At 43.0% G+C, this 14,244-nt stretch overlaps 1 non-coding gene across 1 annotated transcript; it reads right to left on the bottom strand.

Moving 5' to 3' along the window:
• Positions 1-2,193: 2,193 nt before the first annotated feature.
• On the bottom strand, positions 2,194-2,299 carry LOC121983471. The gene has a single exon (XR_006112522.1). It is a non-coding gene; the product is annotated as a small nucleolar RNA R71 (small nucleolar RNA).
• Positions 2,300-14,244: the final 11,945 nt, after the last annotated feature.

The raw sequence follows: 14,244 nt of genomic DNA, 5'->3' as shown, positions 1-14,244 counted from the left end.
ATGCACATCCACTATTGATATGCCTTTAGTCGAGCAATGGCTCGCTCTCGAGTCTCAGTGATCAAGTCGAGATCTATGAGCCATTGTTCAAAATTGTCCTGTCCATAAGTGTTTCTATGAATCAATTATTCCCCAATTTTTACTGAGATGATTGATTCTCCCCCATAAACAAGATGAAAAAGAGTCATTTTTTATATTTTCTCGAGGCATGATTCGGTAAGCCCATAGGATACTCAACAACTCATCCACCCAATTACCTTTAACATGGTCTAATTTAATTTTGAGTCCATGAACTATTTCTCGATTGACTAGCTCGGTTTGCCCATTACTTTATAGGTAGGCTATTAAAGTAAAGACTTATTGGATTTCAAATCCTTCACACCATTCTTGTAGTCCACAATCTTGAAATTTCTTACTATTATCGGAGATGAGTTTGTGAGGGATGTCATATCAGCAAATGATATTCTTCTATAGAAACTTCTCGACTGCATCTTCAATTATTTGGGTCAGTGCTTCAGTCTTGACCCATTTAGAAAAGTAATCAACAACAACCAAGATAAATTTCTTTTGTTGAGGCTTAACTTGGAAGGGCCCCATAATATCCATACCCCACTAGTCAAAGGGGGTTGATATAGTGGAGGTCTTCAAGAGATCTATTAGGCAATGAGAGAGGTTGTGGTGCCTTTGGAAATAAATTTAGGCTGCAATGAATTGGGCAATATCAACCAACATTATCGGCCAAAAACACTCAGTTAGTAATGTCTTTCGAAAGAGTGTCCTTCCTCAAATGTGTCTTTCATAAATACCTTCATGAACCTCCCTCATTACATAATTGGCATCATCTAGATTGAGACACTTGAGGAGGAAGGCTAGAAGGATCACTGATACAATATGCCCCCAATTAAAGTGAAACGGGTAGCCCTTCTTTTGTGTAGTCGGGTTTATTCCAAATCAGTGGAAGAATTCCTTGCTTGAGATAGGGAAACAAGTAGAGTCTAAGACACGCAATTGCTTATTCTCCAAGCTTCTAGCGCACTTGCTAATTTGGCTAACTAGTCCACTTTTGATAATCCGCTCAATAATCTTCTACAAAGTGACTTCTTGGAAATCACCCTTCAACTTTTCAAAAATGTTAGTGTATCACCGCAATTAATTGCTTTTGATCTCAAAACTCTCTTCTATCTACTGAGTAACCAACTGAGATGTGCACAGCTTATAATGTTTCTAGGCATTGTTAGACATACATCTACTTGTATTTCATGAGTATAATTTATGTTTATTGAACCCCTATTGCATTATATTATCAGACTTCTAATCCTCTTGTTCGAAGATTTTTCTCCTTGCTTGTTTTGATTGACAAGATATAAATTGTAGTGTAAAATGGAGGTAATTAGGTACTGGAGCAAATTTGTAACCTAGGTCGTGCCTCACGGTCGTGTGCCTCCTCAAGAAAAAACATGGGCAGGTCGTGCCACTAAGGCTCGGCCATGCCTGGTCACCAGAACAAAACAAGGCCCAGTTGTGCCCTAAAGCACGATCGTGCCTCATCCTCAACAAGACCCATGGCCTAGCCATGTCTTAAGGCATGGGCATGCCTCTCGTCCATAGGCAAAGACATGTCCCAATTGTGCTAAAAGGAACGGTCGCGCCTTACTACTCCAGCGAAGGCCATGAACCAGTCATGCCCTGAGGCACGATCGTGACCACCCTATGCCACGATACACACCATGGTCGTGCCCTCAGACATGGCCATGTGGTAGAGAACCTGAGGGGGTCATGCCCCTGCTTATAAAAGGTGATTTTTCTTCCCTAAGAATAGATCCTTGGTTTGGGACTCCGCCCCCTTCCTTTAGGAAGGGTTTTCACCTCTAGGGTAAACCCTGGAGCCTCTATCTTTGAGTCATTGACGATCCATCTACCTCCGAAGCAAGGAGATACTCCAAAGACATCAACAATGTAGAGCTAAGAATTTCTTCTCCTCATTTCTTATATTTGGGTTGTAAGAATGTGTTTATTCATGTCTTTAGTTTGTTCTACCTTTTCTAGAGTATTGCAATATGGTGAACTATAAAGGAGTCTCTGCAGATGTTATTTGATTGTTTTGTGCTCTCTTCCTCAACAAAGTGTAACAAGATGGGATCAATTGGAGCAACTATTTCTAAATCATTTTTTTCTCTCCCAGTAGAGCAACATATATGATGAATAGAATCTGAGGTTTTGCTCAGGAAGATGGGGAGACAATATATGAAGCATGGGACGGATTTAAGGGTTATTTGAGATAGTGTCTTTATCATGGCTTAGATAAATGGATGATAGTGCGCATATTCTATATTAAGATTACATTTTCAAGTAAGAGCTTTTTGGATTTAGCTATAGGAGGTTCCTTGATGAATAAAAGATTAGATGAAACATACAAATTAATTGATCAAGTAACACTGAACCTCCAAGAATGGGCAATTGAGAATGTGATGGCATTTTCCTCGAAAATTCTAGAAGTGTATGCCGTGAATGCAAGTGTACCTATTAAATAAGATGCAGTGCCACCATCCAAGAGCAAAGAAATCATCATCAAGTCACAGAATGAGAGATTCAAACAATTGAAGGCTAGGATAGAAAGATTGACTTCACAATGCCTCCCTCCCACCCAACCAAAGTCTAGTGAATATTGTAATACTTTCAAGCTGAGAAGTGGCTAGAATTCTAATGAATTTCTGGAAAAAGATGAGTATGAATTCAAGGATAAATACAAACAAGAATCAGAAAATCTAACCCCTATCACTCCAATAAAGATCTATAGGTCACTAATATCATTCCCTTCGTAGCTAATGTAATCAAGTCTATATAAGAAATTTGGACCTCCACCACAAGCTCAAAGAGAATTTGGGGGAAAAGAAGACCAATTCTTCTCGAGTCCTACACCAGTCCCTTTTCCACAAAAGCAAGTGACAACTATGAGTGAAGAAGAATTTAACAAATTCTGTGATGATAATTTAGTTGCATGCAAATTTGTTAATTTAATTTAAGATGACAAATTTTTTTATGATGATGAATTAACCACTTGCAATTTTGTTGGAATACTTAATGATGAAGAATTTTCTAATAAGGATAATCAGTTTGAAATTTCTTATGAAGTTGTTGATCCTCCAGTTGATGATATTGATGTTAGTGAACTCTTCGTCACTTATGATAATAATGTGGCAGATCAAAGTGTAGGAACTTGCGCTATGGAAGCAATGCCCCAAGAATCACCACCTTTTGAAGCATCACCACCAATGTTAGAGCTAGAGTCCTTACTTGATCAAGAGGAATTCACATCCACTTGTTTGAAACTTTCAGGTCCCTTTGAGTACTCCAAGGTAAGTATTTATGTGATCTTTTAAAAAAAAATCATAGAGGTACCTGAGTTGGAATTTTGTTGGATGTGATTCCATTTCTGATAACTGCTTAACTAAATTTTATATGGTTCTAGTTCTTTTATATATATATATATTATGGGATGTATGCATTTCCTATGGGCGTGCAGGTTTTCATGGGGTCAAAAATTGGAAGTTTAATTTAAACCGTCTTTGACCTCTAGAAAGAACTTTCAAGGAAATGAAGATGGAGAGAGCAATGCTATACTATATTGTTCCCATAATGACAACTCTCTTCATAATAAATTGGGCTATTGGAAAGAAAGTTCAGAAGTATCTTACTCTGAACATAATGAGATTTAGATGAGCCCAAAAAGGGGTCGAGCTAATAACCTAAAACAAGTTCTTTCTTATTTTCATTTAATTTTCTTTTTCCTTAACATAATATCTCTACTTAGTTTTTCTTATCTATCTTCTTTTTGTAGGATTCAAAGTTGTTGAGGAATATGAATCCCCAATAGTGAAGCATTTTTAGCACATGAATGTCTTAAACAATTATAGGTCATCACTTGAAAACTTCTCTCACTTCTTACCCCCTCCATATTACATTTCTAGTTTTTATTGGGACAATGAAAGATTTAAGTCAGGAGGGATGTGTATATATTGGGTTTAGTTTAGTTTTTATTATATTTCATTTTTCTTAATAAAATTTTGCTAGTTGCATTGGTCATCACATTAGTGTTGGCTTGTTCATTAATGCAAAGATGTTAGCACGCTTATTCTAGATTTCATGTGGTTTATTATTACTTATAGTGATAGTATGTTTAATGACCTATCTTTTCCTATCTATGTTAGCATGAAGTGAACAATGCTTTATTATAGGAGTTTGAGTATTAGTCTTGTTTTAGAATCTCTCTACACTTTATCTAATTTTAATAGTAGATAATGTTGGATCGAGACGCGCTAGAGGGGGGGGGGGGGGTGAATAGCGCTCGTGGCTATTTGTTCGATTCGTAAAACGTAAGAATTATCGGAGTAATTAAGCAGCGGAATAAAACAAAGTAAGCACACAGAGACAAGAGGATTTTTACTTCGTTCGGAGCCTTGATCGACTCCTACTCGAAGGCCCGCGATCCTTGATCGCTTCCGGTGGGCAACAACTATAAGCTCGTTAAAAGATTACACTTATGAGTACAAATAAAAGCTATAAATATTATACCGACAACAAGAAATGCTAAATCTGAAGCTTCGGGTCGTCGGACACTTGTAGCAGCACTTCGGAACGTCTTTTGGAGCAGCACGTTGATGAAAGATCACTTGGAATTCGTTGTTTTGAAGTGCTGGTCGAAACCCCTTATAAAGGGTGTTCAAGGCGCCTCCAAGCTGCCTGGTCTTCCGCGTGGATCAAAACTGACCTGGTCGAATTTCATCCATTCAAGGCGCCTTATGGCCCTCTCAAGGCGCCTTCCAAGGCGCCTCAATTGTTTGACTCAGTCCAGCTGACCTGATCCAGTCGACGCCCAAGCTTGGTTCGGCTCGACCGATCCCAAGGTTAGGTTGCTCCGTCACTTCTTCTCTGCACAAAAATCGTTAGTCTCCTACAACACAAAGTTAGCACAATATAAGCAAATAAAGACAGTCTCCGGATCGTCCGAGTCTGACTTCGGGTTTCCAACCGGAAACCCTAGGTCGACCCGACGCCTACTATTCCCTCTACGGAAACGCATCCTCACCTACTCCTCTCGGGAGATTTACTGTTGTCAGTCGATCCTCCGGATCGACTGGACTTTTGCTCAGGACTCGGCTGGACATCCGCTTCCCGGCTAGTCCAGACTTTCACCTGGTTCGCGACACCAGGACTTTCCACCTAGGGTTACCACCCCCTAGGACTTTTACCTGAAGCCATCGACCTGCCAAGACTTTCCGCATAGGGTTACCACCCCCTATGACCTAGGATTACCGCCCCCTAGGGTTTTCCCTTTGCCTAACCGCAGCTAGGACTTTCCTGAAATCCTCAAGTAGACTCGTTAGACTACAAAAACATCTTAACTTTGAATTCTTTTGCCGTTATCAAAACACGAGTTCGATCATCGGATGCTTCCCCCACCAACAATCTCCCCCTTTTTTATTATGGCAACTCAAATTCAAAGTTAAGTAAATAAACGAATAGATAGACATTTTTAACACAGGCAAATATGCTAAGTATAGATGAACAAGGTAACTAAAGCAAATTTGCCCTATATGCTCCCCCTTAACTTTGGCTCCCCCTTTGTTTTTAACTTGAATTTTATGTTTACATTTTTGCTACTCTCCCCCTTTGCCATAACTCAAAAAAATGGGCAATAATAGGTGTTTTAATGAGTTGTACATGATTTTATTAAGGTTAGCAATGTTCAACAGGTTTTGAAAGTTAAGGTCAATTGGAATAATAGTTTTAAGGTTTTAGTACAAGATTATTCATTTAAGTTCAGTTGGTCCTTAAGTCCAAGCACAAGTCATGTTGATATATTAGGTATCAGAGCCATAAGGAACAAAACATTCTTAACTAAAAAAATTGAGTATCCTTTACCAACTGTCTAACTTTTGGTTACTTGCTGATTGTCTATAGGACAATAGCTTTCACTAGGTTATCTAGAGTGGATCTGAACTCAGTCAGGCCTAAGGGTCTCTCCTCCCCAAAGGAGTGCATGTAAATGTCATCTAGTGTAATGTGGGAATAGGGGGCACCAAAGGGTAGGGATCTACTCGGATAACATAAAAATGTACACTCAGACTCCCTAATCTCTAGGCTGGTGCGAAGTAATGATGGAGTGAACTGAAGGTCTGTGAGATACAGCAAAATAAAATAACCCATAATGAGTCAAGGGAATTTTATGATATTTTTCTAGATTTATTTGGAGGATTTATGACAATGTTTAAAGAGATAATGGAAATCACCATTTGAGAGGCTTATTAGGGAGTTAATTAGGTAGAGTAATTAAACCCTACCTATATAAGTGAGAAGCTACAGTGCCCTAAAAACGCTGCCTCATTCTCCTGCGTGTCCACTCTGCCCGACGACTGCCGCTTCCTCTCGAGCTTGCCCTATCCGCCGACGATCTCAACTCCAACGCACGTCGTGCCTGATCGCCGGTACCGGGTCGCAAGAGGTGGGTCTCCGACTTCCTCTGTGCACTATCGGGCGGCTCACCGGTGGATTCTGCCTTCGAAACCCCACAGAGCATCCTCGGTTGGGGAAGGAGAGCGAGATCCGTGTATGCTAGGTGAGATCTCTCATTCCAGAGCCCCAGAGTGGCGAGGGTTATGCTCCAGATAGCTAACTCATTTTCCTGAGCTCTAGATCTGAGCTTAGTTCGTCGGAGTTCTCTTCGTCAAAGGCAGAGGTTCTTGACATCAAGGTAATTGAGGTGAGGTTTGTTTGATTAGGGTTTTGCTATTAGCTATAGAAGTTGCGATTTGTTGCCAGATGAGAGGGTGAACGGATTTTGTGGGATGGTTTTGGGCAGTGGCTTGCTGTGAGGGGCTCGGCCACAACTCTCAGCAGCTGTTCTTCACCCGGGAAACATCAGGTAAGTTATACACCACTCCAGAAGTTCGATTTGTAGATCTAGTGATGAATTCAGTGAGAATTGGGTGTATGTAGCACTATAGGAGCCCGGGTCTGTGGTATATTGGCAGCCGGCAGCACTGGTGCGCTTGTGCCAGCGATTTCCATCTCCGGCAGTAGCATCTTCTGGCAGTGGCTATCAGTGGGGGAGATTGCTATAAGGCAAGTGTTAGATTTTGGGATACATGGTTTAATTTAAATACGTATTGGTGCATTGGTGTAGTAGGAACAAATGCATGATTTGGGGGAAATTCTAATTTTATGATATGAAGGCATACGGTTAGGGTTTTGGATTGGTTAGTAGTAGATTGGAATGGTTTCGTTGGGGTAATGAATGGAATTTAGATTAAATTCACCTGTCTTACACAGTGGTTTAGTTGTTTAGTTTCAAATGTACTTAGTTAAATTGATACATTGACACAGGACTCTGATCGAGGAAGGTGTCGTGACGAGGTGGACGTCGGATTCAGCCTACATTTAGAGGCGGATACTTCTTGACTTGCTCCTTTAGACATCGGTCTAAGTGCATGAGTTAGTTTCATATATGCAGTATTTATCTTGACTCCACTCATTTTATTTCTTGTGCTTGATACTTTATCCACTCAATCTTCGAGATGATCACTTTCTTATCTATACAGTCTCCCGTTGTTATTCTTGATAACTAGCAGATACTAGATGCCATGCTTACCAATTTATGCTTACCTGTTTGATTACTGTTTATTTATGCTTAGTATTGAGCATGCGGATTCATGTAGCATACCTGATTTCCTGTTATATATATATGATGACTGTTGCATTATTCGCATCATGTCATTGCATGCATAGCCGACGACTTTGGATCCCTTGTGGTTGAGACGGTCGTTGGCCTAGGCTGCACGCTCGGCCACTCATGGGTAGTGGTAGCTTGGAGCGTGCCGCATGTCCTGTCGTGCCCCCCACTCGCTCACTCATGGGTAGTGTCTGCTGGAGTTGCGGGCAGCAGGGACCCCCATCGCAGACGTAGCTATTCAGCTACTATGCAACTGTCCCCTCGGCCACTCGAGAGTAGTGGTAGCTAGAGTGGTGTACAGTTTGTCATTGTCCCGGCCTCTCGTCCATACTGGGGTCATGGACCTGAGGGGTGGGCGGGAGTGACCATCCGTGCATACGCTACTTTTTGATATACCTGTTTATGCTGTTTATGCTTACTTATGCAGTTCTGTTATCACATATCTGTTATATATGCTTGGACACTGATTACCATTTCAGTATACTTTACATGTGATTCTGGTTGCTCAGTTTATGTTATCTCAGACCTTACACTGTTAGCCTAAGATATGGTTTCAGGTATGGATATATACTTTGTTTACCCAGTAGTATCTGCTATTTATCTTTCCGAGACTGTATCCTTTTGTATTCCTGTTCTTTATGATACTCATGCACTGTCTATCCTATTACCCGCTGAGTTTTTATACTCACCACCCACATTGGTAATTTCACCAGGTAGCTGATAGCGATGCTAGTACGCTTGGAGGAGGATCCCGACTGCCGGTCCCACGTCACTTCCGAGGACGGTTTTATGATTTTGGTTTTCCTTTTATTTTGAGTTAAACCTTTGAATTTAGCATTGTAATAATTGGGTTGTGGACTTGTTATCTTGTATTTGGTTGTTTTGTCGAGGAGTCAAGCCGGGCCGGCCCGTGGTGAGTTTTCGTTACTTTATCTTTGTTATTCTTGTTTTCCGCTGTGTTTGACTTTACAGTCGTCTGGGCTGCATATTATCTGCGTGGTCATGATATAATTTGTATATGTATTATCTGTTGGTGATGTATACCGGTTCTATTTGTCACTGCTACAGGGGAGGTGCTGTCTTATTTTCGTCGGACAACCTTACTCTCAGGGCGTGACAATTTATTGGTATCAGAGCCACAGGTTTACGATGTCAGATCCGTATGTTTTGTATTTTTTTTTCGTGATTTTATTCCTCGAAGTGACTTTTTGGGATTTGGGACCAGGCGGCGGCGGAACACCTCCAAGCTATTGGCTGTAAGTTTTATAAGTACGAACTTATATTGTTTGTAGTACTTATTAGTGATTTACACCAGGTATGAGACGTGGTGGAGCGGTAGCCGGTTCTCGTCGTGGTCCGGGACGACCACGGAAACAACCCATTGAGGCTGAGGAACCAGCACCAGTGACTCAGGAGGCGGATTCTTCTAGGGATCCAACTGATGTTGAGACGGTTAGTCGGGGACAGACCCATCAGACTCCTAGAGATCAGGGACGTCAGCCTCAGGAGATCCCTTCAGTCATACCATCTGGTAGAAATCGGGAATTTCAGCCTCAGGGAATTCCCTCCGGGATACCATCAGCATTTCCTACTCCTGCTACTACTGACTGGATGAGGGATAAAGCGCATATACCACTGTTGGCAAGGTCTGTCAAGGACAGGGTTACTCTATACCAGGGCGGAGCAGACCCCTGGGCTGCTCGTAGCTGGTTGAAGAATTTGGAAAGCACTTTCGGATACATGAGTTGTTCAGATGAAGAGAAAGTGGAATTGGCTGCGTATCATCTCCGGGATTAGGCAGTCACATGGTGGGAAATGCAGAAGACAATCTTTGGGGAACAGCGCATCACATGGGTGATGTTCTGGGATGCTTTTGAGCGGCAGTATTTTCCGGCCACGTTCTGTTTAGCTCGACGCCAGGAATTTCTGAATCTCAAGTAGGGCGATCGATCGGTGATGGAGTACAATGTTGAATTCTGTAGATTGGCTGAGTTTTGCCCTCATTTGGTGGCACAGGATTATGATTGGATGCAGCAGTTCACCCAGGGTTTAGCAGCATATATTCGACTCAGGATGTCAGGATTTCCAGGTAGTTCCTATCGGGAGGTTCTAGATCGAGCACTATTCATAGAGATGACTCAGCAGCAGGTAAATCAGGAGAAAGGACATGAAAAGCAGTCGTCGCAAAATAGAGGGAATAAAGGTCAGAGTTCTCGGGCTCCGTCCGGAGGATCTTCTCGGCCTCAGAAGACTGGGCGAACATCGGATGGAGGTTCTCGTCCCCCTCATCATGATCAGAAGAACTTTGGTGGGACCAGGTGTTTTCAGTGTGGGTCCAAGAGTCACACCAGGAACAGTTGCCCGTTGGATCATGCTATATGTTTCTACTATAAACTTCCGGGGCATGAGAGTCGGGATTGTACTCTGAAAGCACAGTTAGAGGCTCCTAAAGTTACATCTCAGGGGGAATCATCCTCTCAGACACGTTCACAGAGGAGATCGCAGAAGACTCAGAATGCTTCACGTCAGCAACGACCACAGCCTTCTCAGGGACAGATATATCATATTCAGGGTCAGCAACCAGCGACTACACAGTATTCTGCCGCAGTATCTTCTCATCAGGCACTTCCGGTATAGCCGGAGTTTTATCCACCCCAGCCTTACTCAGCATATCGGCAGCAGCCTCAGTCTCAATATCAGCAGCCGGTTCCCGCACCTACGATGCCAGCGCAGACCAGTTCAGGGATACCACAGCCGAGCGCAGAGGTGGGTCGTGTTTATGCTGTTACACGGGAGGAGGCACAGCGAGCTGAGGGATCGGTTTTCCGAGGTACTATTTCAGTTTATACAGTTGCAGATTTATTGATAGATACTGGTAGTTCCCATTCATTCATATCTCGAGTATTTCTGGGTAAAATCGGGAGATTGCCTAGTCATCAGACTCACAGGCTGACAGTATCTCTACCATCTGGCGAGGTACTAAGTATTAGTCTGTAAGTCAAAGGATGTCCTTTAGATTTCAATGGTCAGACTATTATGGTGGATCTGCAGGTATTAGAGATGGTGGAGTTTGATATTATATTAGGCATGGATTGGTTGGTCATGAACCATGCCACAGTCGATTGTGGAGCTAGAGTAGTCACTTTCCGACCTCCCGGTCTACCGTCTTGGGTATTCTTTGGAACCAGAAGTGATGGGATAGCAGTCATATCAGCAATGCAAGCGAGGAGATTGTTGGCATAGGGTTGTCAGGGATATTTGCTGTCCATGGTTAAAACTGGTTCAGATGCATTACCACAGCTCTCGGATGTTGCTATCGTCCGAGAATTTCCAGATGTGTTCCCTGACGAACTCCCCGGTTTGCCTCCTAAAAGGCAAGTCGAGTTTACGATTGAGTTGGTTCCGGGAACCGCACCGGTATCCAAGACCCCCTATCGCATGGCAGCAAAGGAGTTAGAGGAGCTGAAGGTTCAGTTGCAGGAGCTGTTGGACAGAGGATTTATCCGTCCTAGTGTTTCTCCGTGGGGAGCACCAGTATTATTCGTTAAGAAGAAAGAAAGATCACTAAGATTATGTATTGATTACCGACAGCTGAATGCAGTCACTATCAAGAACAAATATCCATTGCCACGTATAGAGGATTTATTTGATCAGCTGAAGGATACTTGTGTATATTCAAAGATTGATTTGCGCTCAGGCTATCATCAGCTCAGGGTTGGAGATGCAGATATTCCGAAGACAGCATTTCGCACTCGTTATGGTCATTAAGAGTTCTTGGTAATGCCATTTGGGCTTACCAATGCCCCAGCAGTGTTCATGGATCTGATGAACAGAGTATTCCTCGAGTACTTGGATCAGTTCGTTATTGTGTTCATCGACGATATTCTGATATATTCCCGATCTGAGGAGGAGCACAGGCAACATCTTCGCATAGTTTTGGAGACGCTTAGGCGAGAACACCTCTATGCGAAGTTTAGTAAATGCGCCTTTTGGCTATCTTCGGTGGGTTTTCTTGGACATGTTGTCTCCAGCAGAGGTATATCTGTTGATCCACAGAAGATTGAGGCCATCACTGGTTGGGAGTAGCCGAAGACCGTACAGGAGATTCGTAGCTTCTTCGGATTAGCTGGGTATTATCGGAGATTTATTGAGGGCTTTTCCAGCATAGCCTTGCCATTGACAAGATTGACCCGGAAGGGAGAGAAGTTTAGCTGGACAGAATCTTGTGAGCAGAGCTTCCAGGAGCTCAAACGAAGACTTGTTACTGCACCAGTGTTAGTACTTCCCTCTGGCATGGATGGATTTGTACTTTTCACGGATGCATCATATCAGGGATTGGGTGCCGTACTTATGCAGCACGATCGTGTGGTGTCATATGCCTCACGTCAGCTAAAAGATCATGAGAGGAACTATCCAGTTCATGATTTGGAGTTGGCAGCTATCATCTTCGCACTGAAGATTTGGCAACATCATTTATATGGGATCACCTTTGAGATTTATACGGATCATAAAAGTCTCAAATATCTGTTTACCCAGAAGGAACTGAATTTGCGACAGAGAAGATGGTTGGAATTCTTGAAAGACTATGACTGCACAATTAACTATCACCCGGGGAAAGCCAACGTGGTGGCTGATGCTTTGAGCAGGAAATCCCGTGGAGTTTTGGCATGTCACCGAGCGATGGTTACAGAGTTGATACAGAGTTTCTCTGAGTTGGGGTTGATGGAGCAAGCACAGACAGAGCGAGGCTTGCTAGTCACCATAGTTGCTCAGTCACCTATAGTGGAGCGTATCAAGGAGGCTCAGGCTACAGATCAGCATCTGCAGTTTTTACGTAGCAGAGTTACCTCAGGACAGCAGACAGAGTTTGCTTGTGATGATAGTGGAATTCTGTATTTCCGCGGTAGATTATGTGTCCCTGAGTCACATCCTGTCCAGGAGGACTTACTACGGGAAGCACATCGATCTAGATTTGCGATTCACCCAGGAGGTACTCACATGTACAGGGATCTGAAACGATCATACTGGTGGAATGGTATGAAGAAGGATATTGCGGTATTTGTGGCGCAATGTTTAGTTTGTCAGCAGATTAAGGCAGAGCATCAGAGACCAGCTGGGTTACTGCAGAAGATAGAAATACCAGAATGGAAATGGGAGCATATCACGATGGACTTTGTGGTAGGACTACCCCGGACCCGGAAGGGTCATGATGCGATTTGGGTAATCGTTGATCGGTTAACCAAATCTGCACACTTCTTACCGATCCGTCGGACGGATTCGCTGGATCGATTGGAAGAGTTGTACTGTAGAGAGATCACCAGATTGCATGGTATACCTCTGAGTATTATATCAGATAGAGATCCGCGATTTACCTCTCGGTTTTGGCGGAGTCTCCAGCAGGCTATGGGTACAGAACTCCGTTTTAGTACTGCATTTCACCCTCAGACTGATGGGCAGTCGGAGCGTACTATCCAGACATTGGAGGATCTATTGAGATCTTGTGTCATGGACTTCGGCGGTAGCTGGGAGGATCATTTGCACTTGGTGGAGTTTGCATACAATAACAGTTACCACTCAGCGATTCAGATGGCACCATTCGAGGCATTATATGGAAGAGCATGTAGATCTCCTACTTTTTGGGATGAGGTTGGAGAATCGTCATTCTTGGGGCCTCAGCGTATTCAGCGAGATGCAGAGTTAGTTGGCACCATCAGACGCAGAATGTCAGAAGCCCAGGACCGACAGAAAAGTTATGCAGATCGGAGACGGAGACCTTTAGAGTTTTCTGTGGACGATCATGTGTTCCTGCGAGTGTCTCCTACCAAGGGAGTGAGGAGGTTTGGATTAAAAGGGAAGTTAGCTCCTCGTTACATCGGACCCTTTCAGACACTTGAGAGGATCGGTGAGGTAGCATATCGACTGGCGCTGCCACCTTCACTTGCTGGAGTGCATGATGTATTTCACGTGTCTATGTTGAGGAAATATGTGCCACACCCTACACATATTTTGACAGATGTCTCCATCACCCTTCAGCCAAATGTAACGTATGAGGAGGTTCCAGTGCGGATATTGGATCGCAAGGAACGCCAGTTGCGAAACAAGACAATCCGATTGGTCAAGGTTGGTTGGGAGCATCATTCAGATGACGAGGCAACCTGGGAGCTGGAGGATGAGATCCGAGCGCGGTACCCACAGTTGTTTGATGAAGGTATGTAAGTTATTTCATTTAATGATTGACTTCGCATGTCGGTTGTTGTTTAATGCAATTATGTCATAAATTTGGGGACCAAATTCTTATTAGAGGGGGAGAATGTGAGATACGGCAAAATAAAATAACCCATAATGATTCAAGGGAATTTTATGATATTTTTCTCGATTTATTTGGAGGATTTATGACAATGTTTAAAGAGATAATGGAAATCACCATTTGAGAGGCTTATTAGGGAGTTAATTAGGTAGAGTAATTAAACCCTACCTATAAAAGTGAGAAGCTACAGTGCCCTAAAAACGCCGCC

The sequence above is a fragment of the Zingiber officinale genome, chromosome 5A, assembly GCF_018446385.1.
Source record: "Zingiber officinale cultivar Zhangliang chromosome 5A, Zo_v1.1, whole genome shotgun sequence".
Classification (NCBI taxonomy): domain Eukaryota; kingdom Viridiplantae; phylum Streptophyta; class Magnoliopsida; order Zingiberales; family Zingiberaceae; genus Zingiber; species Zingiber officinale.
This window is presented reverse-complemented; position numbering and strand designations above follow the sequence as displayed.